Raw genomic sequence first — 14,543 nt, 5'->3', positions numbered from 1 at the left:
TTTTCAAAGGCTGATGGCTCAGGCTTTGACAGGAGTGACCAAAAAGTACGGGAATCTCTTGATGTGCTACGTGGATGACGTAGTCATAGCGACACCGACCCTGGAGGATCACATTGATCGGCTCGATGAGGTCTTCGGATGTATGAAAAGAGCAGGCTTGAAATGCAAACCATCGAAATGTGAAATCCTTAGGGATTCGATCAAGTACCTGGGAAGAATGGTGGACAGGCATGGTGTGAGGCCAGATCCGGAAGCAGTAGAGGCTGTGCTGACATGGAAGGCTCCGAGGACGGACACACAGCTAATGAGCTTCCTAGGGTTTGCCAATTACTACCGAGAATTCATAAAAGGATACGCGGACAAGGTGTACCCGATGCAGAAGCTGATGCGCAACAAAGGGAAAAAGTTCGAATGGAACGATGAGGCACAGGTTGCCTTCGAGAACATAAAACGGGAACTGTGCGAAGCGCCAGTGCTGGGCATGCCTACAGAAAAGGGCATGTATGTTCTCGACACAGACGCATCGGTGGTGGCCATCTCAGGAATATTGCATCAAGAGCAAGAATGGAACGGAAGAACAGTTCTCCGTCCCATTGCATACGGCAGCAAAGTCTTGAGTGACACAGAGATGAAATATGGCGCACCAAAAGCAGAAATGTTTGCAGTAGTCACCTTCGTGGAGAAGTACCGTGCATACTTGGGGAGCGCTCCCTTCAAGTTACGCGTGGACAACAGAGCGTTATCCTGGTTGAAGACCTACTCGATGGATCAGAGTTATATTGGTAGATGGATAGTAAGACTGGATGGCTACCATATGATAATCGAACATAGGATGCGTGATAAACACCAGAATGCTGACAGCCTCAGTAAGAAAACTGAGTTCTATGAAAGATTGGAGCAGAAGCAGGCCAATCGGGCGGAAGTAAAGGAGGGATTCTCGTTTCTGGACAAAGAAACTTATGAAACGCTTCCCTTAACAAGATGGTTGGATAAGTCTGGACATCCAATTCCAGGGCATCCTGAGTTACCTGTAGAGAAAGCAGCCGAGATAAAGATCCTGTCCAAGGAGGATCCGGTCCCCTTGGATTTGTTGCTGCGCTCGAACCTGGTCCAGCAAGAACTCTCTCGCATGAATATGAACGGTCTCTCATTATTGGATAAAACGGTGCAAGTCACACCACAAGTAATGCGGATGCTGGGTGGATTGTTAGAAAGAGAAGTGACCAGAGATGACCCCGAGTGGACAGCAGCAGTGGCATCGCTGACAGTCAGTGAGAAGGTGAAGATCATGCCGTCCAGACGACAGCACGAAGAGAACGAAAGGGATTGTAGGACAATAGTTCAGCAACTAGTATCCTCAATACCCCAAGAGATTTTAACCAGTACTTCTTACGGACAGAAAGGACAGGAGAGCGGCAAGCAAAAGAAAACTGTCACCTTTGTAGACCGGGATAAAGAGGGTGAAGTTGTAGAACAAAATCTGCTGCAAGACTATTTGTCCGGGGAGAAGGATAAGGAGAAAAACCAGCGATCACAAGATCAACACCCGGGACAAGTGAATTGGTCCGGGGAGCCCGAGATAGACGAGAAAATTCCTGATGAGAAACAGGACCTAGAGAACAAGGTTTTGTCCGGGGAGTTCAGATGGATGCGAAGGAAATACAGACATGATCTGGAGGAGCGTGCAGTCTCCAGCACAACACCTTCGACGGATGATGAATCCCGAAACTCAGGAATGGATACCTATTCAGACAGGAATTCGACCTCGGGATCGGAACTGTCAGAACTAGCGATACACACGCTACTAGTGGAAACTCGGGCAAAGGACCTGGACAGAGAAGTGTACCAGGATCCTGACAGTGATCGCTACCTAATACCAAGCGAAAGAGTCTTTGACAACGCAGCGGATGACTTAGAAACAATAGCAGTATCAAAGCGGTCGATGAGCTTATTGCCACAGAAAGAGGCAGTCAGGACTGATCTTCAACCGTTTCAGCAAGAAACACAACCGTTGGCGAAGATTTGGTGCGTTAAGATGGAAGAAGACACACATCAGCCCAACGAGCTGAATAGTCAGATGAGGGTCATGAAGACGTACTTGAAGGCGAGATACAGACTCTCGGACCTTCTAAGGGCGCAGAGAAATGATCGCATGACAAGCAACCTAAAAAGGTGGATAGAAAACGGTGCACCTGACAAAGGTGACCTGGAAGAAGACAGCTATAGGATCCTGAGACAATACTTCATGCAGAAGGAGGGGAGATTGTATCTGAACAAGGACGGGATCGTGGCTTGCAGGAGAAGAGAAGAAGACAAGGTCTTATACAAATATAACGCGATAGTGTTGCCGCAACTCTATCAGACAGAACTATTATTCAGGTCGCATGATCAGATGGGCCATCAAGGGATCGACAAAGTGTATCAGAGGATCCTGAAGCGCTTTGAGTGGCCTGGGATGAAAAAGGCATGCGAGAAATGGGTGACATCATGTCTGTCATGCCAAAAGGTCAAGGATCCTAGGAAGTTGCGATTTCCTTTACAATCAATTGAGTCGTCTGAATTCAATGAGGTGGTGCAGATAGATCACCAGAAGATATGCATGACAGACAGCGGTTACAACCAAGTCTTGGTCATGATAGATCACTTCACGAAGTATGCAGAGGCCGTGCCCTGCATAACTGCCTCGGCGGAAGAGACATGCGACCACCTGATCAATACGTGGATAGCAAGACATGGTTGTCCAATGACGTTTCAATCGGACAATGGAACGGCTTTCGTAGGCGAGCTTACGAAAGAGCTTATGAGACGGTCACAAGTCGCTCAGGCTCACTCCACGACATACCACCCTCAGACGAATGGCTTAGTGGAAAGACAGAATAGGACGTTAGTGTCGATGCTGAGGGTATATTGTTCCAGGTACATGACCGATTGGGACAGATACCTTCCACAGGTGATGGGAGCTTATAATAGCACGCAACACTCCAACACTGGGGTCAGTCCACACATGATGCTGACGGAACACGAGAAGTCTTTACCCTTGACATTCTTCTACCCAGAGTATGAGGGGAAGAAAACATCTCCACAGGTTTACGTAAGGGATGTGATCAGACGTCAACAGGAGTTGAACGATCTGTGCAGACGAAATACTCAGCAAGCACAGGCAAGGCAGAGGAAAAGATTCGACAAGAAAGCAGCTGGTGCAAAGGCCTACTCGGTGGGAGACTACGTATGGGTATTTCAGAACGTTATACCACCGAAAGGAACAAAGAAGCTTCTAAAAAAGTGGAGGGGACCCTTCATGTTTACGGAGGTGCACCAGGAGGGACGTTTTTATAGACTGAGTACTGGCCGAGCCGCCCACTACGAGAACATCAAGCCACACAATCCATCGACAGAAGACTGGTGTATACCTGCAGACATGGAAGAAGGGGATTATTTAATGATGGATCCTGCTTGTGAGGTCAATGAAAAAGGCACCACTTGAAGAACGATGGAAACGAGGTCGTAGAGGTAGGTACGGATACACCATTGGACCTGGATCCAAACGAACAGATCGAAGCGGAAGATGAAACCTTACCCTACGCAGAAGAGGATTGGCAGGATCCCGAACAGATAGAGGTTCCCAAGAACTTGGAACCAGATGTTCCGTTCACGATGCGGACTCGTCAGAAGGACGGGACGAGACCGAGAAAGAAATACAATCCTTACGGTGACGACTTTGTAGTGGATAGGATAGATCTCAAGAAAATAGTGGAGGAAGTAGTGGGTTTAGAAGAAATAACTGTGTCACAAGAAATTGACATAGTCGATGATCATAACGATGAGTGGGTTGACGACTGGTCGAAACCCGAGGTAGAATTTGATGATGAGCAACAGCAGTCATATGAACAAGACCAGACGAACCTGCGTGTCTTAGAGTGGCTGAACGAAATGGCATCAGACCCTAAAGAGACCAGCGTTACGATTCAAGACGTAGATCGTGAAAGCGCGAAATACATTAAGACCGAACGAGATGATCCTTCCTGGGCTGCCCAGGAAGGACAACTTCTCATTCCAGCTTCTAACCTTGACTTAATACCCGGTATGCGATCGACGGGGACGCCGATGGATATTTTTGTCCGGGGAGTGGGGGTAGGACTTACCCACACTGAAAACTTGATAATAAAAAAATTAAGAATAGTAAGAGAAACAGGAGACTTAGAAGCAGAAACAGGCGAAGAACCTAAGAAACCTAATATAGGCAGGGTAGTTGAGTCATATTTTAATTTACCAAATGAATATTCTAGTAACATAATACTAACAGACAGTGATTTCATACTCACAAACAGAATATGTGCGGTAGCAATCACCGCAGACATGAGTTTTAGGACGGCGCTAGCGGCAGATTTTAAGAGGGAATATAAAAACGTGGAATTCCTTTGGAAGCAAAGACCAGGGATAGGGGGCGTAGCAGCCTTACCTCCGGCGGTGTCGCAGATACCGGGAAAGTACTTGTCCTTCTTGGTAACGATGGCGACGGAGAAGCAGCACGTGGACCCAGAAAACCTAGTCTTGTCTTTGACGAGGCTGAGGGACTTCCTTGTGGAAATGGACGTGAAGGAGCTCTCGCTTCCAGTGTACGATCCAAATAGAGGAAGACTGCATCCTCGGGAATTGTACGCGCTTGTACACGTGATATTCTCTGATACGAAGTATATCTACATAAGAAATATTATTTAAGTATAGGCTGAGTGATGTGCGAAAGAGTGTTAGGCCAAAGACCAAGTTGCATGTAATATGTGATATGTGTGTTATGTTATGTTATGTTATGTGTTAGGTTATTAAGATCATGGGTGAGTAAGCGTTAGTGACCATGAACAACTAAATGACGATCTTGGGAATAGATCCAAAGTTTGGACTGTCCAATCTTAGGTCGAACTCCAAAATTTTAGAAACCAATTGATTTTAATAAATTTTAGGATAAATATCTTTTTATCTGAACTGTTTTAAGCAGATTTTAACGATATATGTTAAGGTGAAACTGACAGTTGTGACAGTCGTGATTCCTTTTCTAGATCCTGATTGATCATTTAATTGCTCATTTGAGTCAAAACTTGAAATTGAAATCAAATCAAACTTGGAAAGAACAGTATGGAACTTTGGCGTCGTCTGACGTAGAGGCGGAAACGATCGAGCAGTTAGTGAGCCTTCCATGGAAAGCAGTAGTGTTGAAGTATTTCGAGGAAGAAATGAGGACTACGCCAAGAATACATGCTCTCGTGGCAGTACCTTACGTAAGGACAGAGTTACAACTCAGGTTCGCCTGGTGTATGATGGGACTGACTCGCGAAGAATATGATTCAGAAGAAAGAAAGAGATCAAAAGAAGGAAACGTTTTCCTTATGACGAATCTGAGGGATCTGATAGTCCAGGAGGGAGCAGCAGTAGCGTGTGCGAAGCGGAGAGACGCTCTCTGTTTCATTCGATTCCTGATAGAGCAGATTTCAGTACCTGCATTAAACAATTGTGTTAAAATGTTGAGGGAAGGCGATGAGCGAACGAAAGCCTTGTTCTTACTAGCAATGCTGGAGATGCAGCAAAGTAAACCGATGAGGGTGAACATGAAAGAACCTGAAGAATTGGAACCCATGAAAAAGATCGACGAGATCAGGAGATTCTCAAACAAGGAGTTGAGACTCACTAAAGAATCTATGGGAGCATTGCCGAAATCCAGTGAATACTGTGGACCGATCAAGAAGAAGTCATATAGCTATGTATCTGGGATCTTAGGGATAGCGTACAATCCTTTCCTGAGTGAAGACATACGTGATTGCTTCTTTGATTATGAGCAGGCGGTGTTACTAAGATTCTGGACGTCCAGAATTGTAACGATTAAAAGCGTCAACAATTCACAGGCCAAATTGGGACTGGTCTTGGAAGAAGAGGTGACTGCACCTTCAGTACCAAAATCCGACAAGAGGGTGGAGTTTGGGTTGGGATTCTCAGATGAATTACTGAGAACGAGCTTGATGGCAGTGTGGGAATTGATGAGACCATCATGGTGTCCTAGTCCCAACGCTGACTCAATATTACGGGCGACACAAGACGTACAGAGGGAACTGAATGCAGACTGTAACCTGCGTGACCTCAACATCATATATAATGTGATGATAACAGCCTCTAAGAGCAACGGAGAAGATAAAGTGGAGTTGCCTGGCTGGGGACCAGAAGACTGGGTCAAACCTGGTAGCTGTCTGGCGGAAGTCTTGGACTAGAGGGTCACGTTTGTGGAAGTCTAGACTGTGTGAAAACCCTGGAGAAACAACACAAGCAGTTGACAGTATTGTTTGGAAATGTAGTGATGAAAGCAAGAACGGAAACGGAACTGATAGCAGATTGCCATGGAGGAACCGATGTGAATCTAGTGACAGCACTAGGATTCTACAGCATGTTTGGTTCTTTAGAGTCACTATTGAATCTAGAACAGAAACATGAGATGGTCACAGCCATCAGCGTAGAAGTATTCCCAGGAGTTCTGCAGACTGAGCAGAAGTATATAGGAAAATGGAGGGAAGCAATCGAAACAGAGATGAACATCAGACACAGCGAAACTTATTGTAGACCATCAGGAGCACAATATTTGGTGGGCTCAACGTTGGCTCCAATGTGCAAGAGTAGATATCCTGTACATTTCGTAGCTGTGGACGTAAAGAGTACAAGAACGATTGTGGATCAAGCCTTCTCAGTGCCGAAGTGTGTGAGGTTAGCGAGGATGTCTGAAAAGTCTTACGAGTTACTATGTAAGATGTTCTCAGCAATTCCAGAGAGAACCAAAGAAGAGTTGGAGTCAATACTAGGAAAGAAGTTTATGGGATATGTGAGCGGGAACTTCAGTGACTTCGAAAAACAGAAACAGGGAGGATCAACTGTCACAGATTACAATGCAGTAGATGAGAATGATGAAATCCACCGAGTGATGATGGAAGTGGAACCATTGCTGGAAGCTTCGGGAAAACGTAATTGGAGGAGCATCATGTTGACGCATGATGAGTTTCCTTGCCACTGCTTGCTGCAGACCTGGTGGTATCCCAAGCGTAGTAATCTGATGTTGATCTGGGACTCTGGAGAGCTGCTCTCCATGGGTTTACCAGATTCATCACAGCCCGTAACAATAGTGATAGTGGGAGTTATGATGGCGATACGATGGCTGGAAGCTCATGTGAGAGAAAATAATAGACAGGAGGCACCGACGAGAGAACAATTACGGAAATTAGATTGTCTAAAAGATTTAGACCTTTTTGAGACAATGTGCAAAATTCTAAACATTCCGATGGAAGTGAAGAAGATATGGGCAAGAAAACGATTGATGCCATGGTTCAGAGCTAACATGACTGCATGGTTGTACGAATATGCGAAAAAGCATATGTCGAAGCATGGCAGAGTATACAGTGAATATCAGCTGGACATTGGGGCAGGAGCTTTCAAGCGAGCTTTCGTGACCCATCGGAATGCAGTGACCACCGCTGTGAAAAGAATTTCCAGGACGAGCGAGCGTAGTGGAAATGAGAAGGCAGAGATGCTGAAAAAAGATTTGGAGAGAAACGTGACGTTGTGTCTCCACAACAGCTTCTGTAGAAACAGAGAATCCAACGTGGATCCCCTGCCTTGCTGTAAACAGAGGGTAGAAGAGCAGAAGTGTTGGAGGACGGCTTCCAACAGCGTCAGGATAGTCAATGACGTGCTACAAGACACGGAAACCGAAAGTGCGGAGTCAGTGTCACAGGAGGAGGAAATAGAGCATTGACGAATGGTCGAGAAAACAAGAGGCGGCAAGAAAGAAAATTAGAAGAATTTAGAAGTTTTAGAACTTCTAAACGACGAAAAAAGAAGAGAACAAAGGGATGATGAAGAAAAGTCAAAACTCAGAATTGTTTTATGTGTGTGAAAAACTCAAGTGAGAAACCAAGCAACCAAGTTGTAATTGAAAACTGAAACATTTAGTTGAGTTTTGAAATTGTTGCATTTTGGTTTTAGTTGAAGTGGCTTTAGAGACACTTATTATTTATTTAGAAAGGCTTAAGGGAAGAGTATATTTAAATATTCCAGCCTGCATGATTGTTTTTAATCACTTAGGAAGATTGATCACTTTGTGGTGACGTGGAAGGCTTGAGTAATCTCTTGAAGAGGGAGGTTGTTGCATTGTTCTTTCTAACCACAAAGTTTCTTAGTTTTAATATTCAGGACAATAAACAAGCAAGATTTCCGAAGGGAAGGAGCGTAGTAGGATAATTTTAGCTTGTTGGTTGGCAGGACTGTCCTGCAAGCCAACACCTTTTAAATATAAGAGAAGAAGTTTTAATCGGGACATTGACACTGGAAGTCAGAATCAATATTTTATCTTAAGTCATATCCTCAATGTGCAGATTAATGAAAGAATTTGAAGGCTATAGTGATGTAGTATGATGCCATTTATATTCTGCAGTGAGTCGATGTGACGTAGATAAAAGTAATTTCGTGCATTTTGTAAATTCTGTTCGATGACACTGTAACCATTTAGAACATTGCGCGATTCAATGAGGACATTGACCGGACTGTCCGGGGAGTATGTGACATTCGACCAGAATGGCCAAAATGCAATCTCTGCAGAATTCGGAATTTTAGCAGTAAGCCTTCCGGATTAGTGGTTTTTAAGAACTAAGGGCGTTATTGGAACGTTTAGCCAAACGGTGAAGGCTGGAATATTCTAGTATTTTAAAATTTCAAAAATTCGAATGATGACGTCACATTTCTGAGAAATGCTGAAACGGCCATTTTAACAAAAAACGAGTGAAAGAACACAACAACATTAGTTGCGCTGACGAGAACAACTTTATCGAAATTGAAGAAGTCGAAATTGAAGAAAAACAGCAGCAGATTGCAGAGAACGTTCCGAGTTGCAACTGTTGTGCTGCTACAATAGTTGCAAGGCCGTTGCGAACAACGGTGAAGGGTAAGAAACCAGCCTTCCGTGTTGTCGTGAAATCGAACTTATGGAGCTTGATTCACCGGATTCAAGAATCCGGAAGGGTCTCGGGACGGAAAACTTTTATTGACTCATATGAACTTTTAGCATCCTGCCATGTCCTGACTTGAATTTAATTGATATTTGGATTAGTTTTGACAAGGATGAGGTGCTAAGAGTTGGGGGGGGGGGAAAGGGTTGATCCATCTTCGATGGAGATGATGATTTTTATCTACTGAACAAAAACAATAGTAATATAATAAGTAGTAGCCCTGTTTTTAGGAGTGACCTCGTGGTCTGGGGATACTGAGACCCAGCCATGAGCTCACTATTTTTGCATGTAATTCAGTTAATTTGAGCGTTCTGGTCGAAGCCGGAGAACAGTAACGTTTTTGTCGACCCGATGTTAGAAAAGACCACCGAAAAGTACTGGCTTGGTAGAGACGGTGAAAAACATGCAAAGCTCTGTTTAGACGCTAGCCAGTCGTCTTAATACTTAGTTTTGTTATCCGTCGATATGTATCTTCCGGGCAAATGTTACACATGTCAAGTCGTTCGATACAATTATTCCAAGATCTTTTTCCTTCTGTGTTTGTTCAAGTGTCTTTCCATTCATTGAAATACTTCCGTTTCCTTTTAAGTTCAGCGTTTTACATTTGCTGATGTTTAATGTCATCAATTCTGGCTACACCATTTCCATATTCTGGTCGTGTGTGTCAGTTTGTAGAGTGATCGTGTTGGTAGCAATAACTTTATAGTCATCCGCGTATCCGAAACAACTTGACATGAAACTCTTGGAGATCAATTATAAAGATTATGAAGAACAGAGGACCCAGTACTGGGCCTTGTGGAACTCCACTTTTGACTTCGAGTTCTGAAGAGATCGAGTTTCCAACTTTTGCTTGGTTTTTTCGACCTTTCAGGTAGCTTTCAAGCAGCTCCAAAGCTACTCCAGTGATGCCAATATTTTGCAATTTTTCTATTAGTTTTTCATGACTCACCTTGTCAAACGCCTTTTCGAAGTCGAAGTATAGAGCAGTCAGTGTTGGAGATTCGAAGTGGTCAAATATTTCACTGAGATATAAGATTTACATTTGGTTGAATCATTGTGGATTTAAATTTGGTGAATCCATGTTGTTCTTTGCAGATATTAAGTCCAATGGCTGCGTTTAGTTTTTCGAAAACTAATGTTTCAAGAACTTTTGAGAATCACGCCAAGAGCGCAATGAGACGATAGTTTGAAATGTCTCGTTTGTCTCCGTCTTTAAATATTGGTATAAGGATAAATACTCAATTTCCATAAGGAAGGGTAGACATGTTTATTACCAATTATGTTGGAGACGAGTGTCAGTGAAGGAGCCAAGTATTTAGCTAAACTTTTAAAAGGTAGATTTCCTAGATCGTCAGGACCTTTTGCTTTCCCAATACACAAGTTCTCAAGTGTAATTTGCACTTCCTCTCTTGTAAAGTGGAATTTATCTACTTCTGAAGTATTGGAGTTATCGGAGGTTCTTTGATAATCCGAATAAGTAAAGACTGATTGAAAGAACTCATTAAAGAGTTGGGTTTTTTTTTATCGGTGACAGCGATCTGATCATTTAAGTACATTTCTGAGGGAAGTTGAGATGATTTTTGATTGCTCTTAAAGTACTTTTGTATTTGTGAAAATGTTCATTTTCGAAAACTAAGTGTTCAAGTTCTTTTTGATCTTCGTTTAAAAGTTCACGTACTCTTGATTCAGGTGTTGCCAGCTTTAGGTAGTTGATCGGGGACGGTTTTTTATTCATCAATTTCCTCATTATATTCCTCTTTTTAATTGCATTTGATGTTTCATTGCTTCTGAAGTAGGTAAACTCATTCGATGTTTTATCTTTTTGGGTATATGTTTTTCCAATATCTTATGTAGCCAATCATACCATAAATCAACTACAACGCCGACATTGCTGAAGCAGTAAGGCAAGAAAGGATTTTGCACAATGTATAATCCGATTTCTTTCCAATTTGCTTTTTCGAACGAAAACATGCTAAAATCTTCTTTTTTAGGCAAGGTTTTTGTCACTTTGAACCAATCATTTAAACTCTGTTTGAGCTGGAATGGCTGATGATCGGATTTAAATAGCTTCTTAACGTAATTATCTACACTTACGTTTAGTATTGGTTCTGTATTGTTGACTAGAATGACATCAACTTGCTTTTTAGCACCTGTGATCAATTGCTGGTAACTGTGTTCGAACAACTCTTATAGTACCAGTGCGTCGTCCAAATTTGAGGACTCCATATGATGCCAGTTTGTGTTTTCAAAATTGATATCCCCTACAAGCATTGTAAGGTTGGTGACGTGATTCCTTCTCAGTTCGTCTAAGCATTCAAGAAGCTCCAGTAGAAAAATGGGCGAATGCCTGTATGGACTGTTTATAGGGGCACTGTAGATACAGCATAGGAGACATCTGTAGTCATTAAATTCAAGCTGAACAAGTACTGTATCAGGAAATTTTGAGTCAATAAATAAACGCCAGTGTTGAATACTTTTGTGTACTGGAATAAGCACCCCACCATGCTTTCTTTGGCCATTAACCGTATTAAGATCATTTCGATGTATGACGAAGTTATTGAGAAAAAGAGCATTATCGGGTATTTCTGGTACTAACCAGGTTTCCGCCAAGCAGATAATTTTCAAGTGATCGCATTTTCTTATGACATTTGAAAAGTCCATGCGTTTAACAAAGTCTACAAGACTTCTTACATTGTACAAAAGTAGGTGGGTACTGTTTTCAAGAAGGTTTGCGGCGAGTCATGACGACGATTCCTCGTCATTTTTCACTTCTACCCAGTCATTCCCGTCCTTCTTATACAATTTTAGGTCGCGAATTTTGAGTCCCTTCCGTAATATTCCAGCTTCAATCATTTCTCGGCGTTTCTTAAGTATCAGACGTTCTTGTTTTGCTTCTTCAGCGTTGATTTCTTTACTTACAAATACTAATTTGTCGTACACCTTAAGCTTGCTGATGGACAGGAGAATCAGTCGTCTGTGGAATTTATTTGCAACTGTGAAAACTATTGTCCTTGCTTTTCCCTCTTGATAGGGTCCGATACGTTTTATTTCAGTGATCTCACATTCGATTGATAAAAACGTAATCAAATCTGATATCTCTTTAATATCATGCTCAGTTCGCTCACGGGCAAGTTTTGAAGTGCTTTCAGGCACACCTCTTATTCGTATGCCTTCGGGGGTTTCGACTTTCACGGTTTTCTTTGGTGTTGGATGTTCTGCTCCTATATGAGTTTGTTTTGGAAATGGTTGTTTTACGAAGGATTCCTTTAACTCGGATATTGCTTTTTTGATTTCCGTTACCAATGTTTGAAGCAATTGAATTTTTGCAGCTGATTCTATGATCCGATCTTGCTGTTTTCGCGCCCCACAGTCATTGCACGGAAGAAGTGCCTTATTTCAGTGATTTCACATTCGATTGTTTAAACGTCATCAAAACGGATATCTCTTTAATATCAAGCTCATTTCGCTCACAATATCTTCTTGCAGCTCTTTTACGCCTAGGAGCGCTGCATGATTTAGTGCCGTACAGCCTTTTGTCAAATAAAAGTTGACTCCACAACTGAAGCAGGAAAATCAACCTCATCGGCAGATATTTCAAACTTAAAGGTTTTACAAAACTTTTGGCCCTCTTTTGCTGCATCTGTTGCAGATTTTAGCCTTGTTTTATGAGACATGGCTAAACACTTACTTCCTTTCTAAAAGTCTGTATCCAAAATCCGTAACTCGCTGACAAGAGCGGTCACTAGATTTTTTACCACAAACTCTTTAGATATCCTGTAACTCATGATCTGTAACTCGCTGACAACAGCCGTCACTTGAGTTCAAGCCACAAAATTTTATTACTGCAAGAAAATTCGTTTTTAATTTTGTATTACAAAATCCTTAACTCACTTACAAGAGTGGTCACTAGAGTTTGTTCAACAAACTGTTATTACAGATTTGAGTCTTTGAGTTTTGAAGATTCGTCGTAAGTTGGCCGGTTTTTGCTTCGATTGCTTCAATTTTTTTTGGACTTTTCGCGCTTGTCCTGGGTTCAAAAAAATTTGAAAATTTTCTGGAATTGGAAACAATTCTTGGTCCGCAAGTTTCTTTAGCTTGAAGTTTCTCCTTCGACGTGCAGATAGTCGCGTTTTCTTCTTGCAGATTTTTTGTTCGTATCCGTCGTAACGCAGGACAACGTAGAAAGATTTTAATTCTAATGCTGAGGGTTGATGCAATCGTTTGTATAGCTGCTTTAACTCTTCACTGATGTCGCCTCTTTCGTGAAGCAATATCCTCTACCACGTCTACCACGTTTTTAAAATCTCGATAGATGATTGAGGTTTCAGTCCTTTGGCAGTATATGATTGATCGAATACGAGATGAGACAGTCTTCAAAGAATCCGCCAACTCTGGTCCAGTTAGAGGTGAGTCAAAGTTGTTGAAGTGGGGTGAGAGAGAGTTCTTTATTGCGTCGTGCCAAATAACAAACTCTTCTGTTGGTTCCGCCTCTCTGATATGATATGCGTGAAGGTTGACTTTCTCGCTTTTGGTGTCCTTCGATTACAATTGAGGCCGCTTATGATGGCTGATTGATTTACGCCTAGACTTCTCAAGCGTCTTTTTTTGATATTCTTGAGAATTAAGTGCTCTGAAGAGAGAACTCGCGCCAAGGATAATCATTATAGGGCAACCACGGCTGCCCTCATTTCATTCAATCTTAAAAAACACTATTTAATAAGTTTAATAAGTTTAATAAGTCTAGTAGTCATAAGAAATAAACTGTCTGAAAACTAAATAAAAGAGCTGAAAAATTTAGAAACCAAACCGCAAAAATCTAACTTCAGCGTGAACAACAAAATCATCATGACCTACAAGTGTCATAACTGTAATTAGTAGCAAAAAGCACGGATAGAGAGAAACAAAATAAATCATCAATCAGTGTTTTTCGACGCTTTTTTGCATGCAAAATCTGAAACCGACAACCTTGAATTTTTGGTGCCCCAAAAAAAACAAATAGAAGTGAAGATGATCAAATCATTCAAAATCATAATTTCGACGTCATGTTTTTTATTTCAGCTTTAATTTCCGTTGATGTCTAGACAATTGCTCTTTTTAATCAATTCTGTCTTACCGAATTTTTGAAACTCTCCATACCTTGATTGACTTCAACAACTTCTAGGTCTCCGCTATGTTACGTTCCTGAAGCAAAACACCCCAGTAAAATCTTTTTGGCCTTTCAATGACCTTTTACAATGCAACTTAAACGATATAAGCTAAATCGATACTATTTAATTGGAAATACATGCCCAGACAGTACAAATTGTGTTAGCATCGGAACAGAAGTTACGAAGCGGTAATAATCATAATAATATTAATAATAAGCATAATAATAATCATAATAATAATCATAATAACAAGGGTTCGCATAAAAACCAGTCATAGCAGTGTTCAAAGTTTAGTTTTCAGTTAAAAATGTAACAGTCGCCTACTTAAGTCACATATGAGGCAAAGAAAAATAGACCCCATAAC

At 41.9% G+C, this 14,543-nt stretch overlaps 1 protein-coding gene across 5 annotated transcripts in view; it reads right to left on the bottom strand.

Moving 5' to 3' along the window:
• The window catches only part of LOC134841081 (band 3 anion transport protein-like), an 85,924-nt gene extending 72,167 nt beyond the window's left edge, over window positions 1-13,757 (bottom strand). For all 5 annotated transcript variants that reach the window (XM_063856855.1, XM_063856857.1, XM_063856858.1 and 2 more), the window contains exon 1: window positions 13,744-13,757. The gene's annotated coding sequence lies outside the window, so the exon portion shown is untranslated. The remainder of the gene's footprint in view (window positions 1-13,743) is intronic.
• Between the last annotated feature and the right edge of the window lie 786 nt (window positions 13,758-14,543).

Source organism: Symsagittifera roscoffensis, chromosome 3 (genome assembly GCF_963678635.1).
Source record: "Symsagittifera roscoffensis chromosome 3, txSymRosc1.1, whole genome shotgun sequence".
Classification (NCBI taxonomy): Eukaryota; Metazoa; Xenacoelomorpha; order Acoela; family Convolutidae; genus Symsagittifera; species Symsagittifera roscoffensis.
Note: the sequence above shows the minus strand (reverse complement) of the source record. Positions and strands in the feature narration are given on the sequence as shown.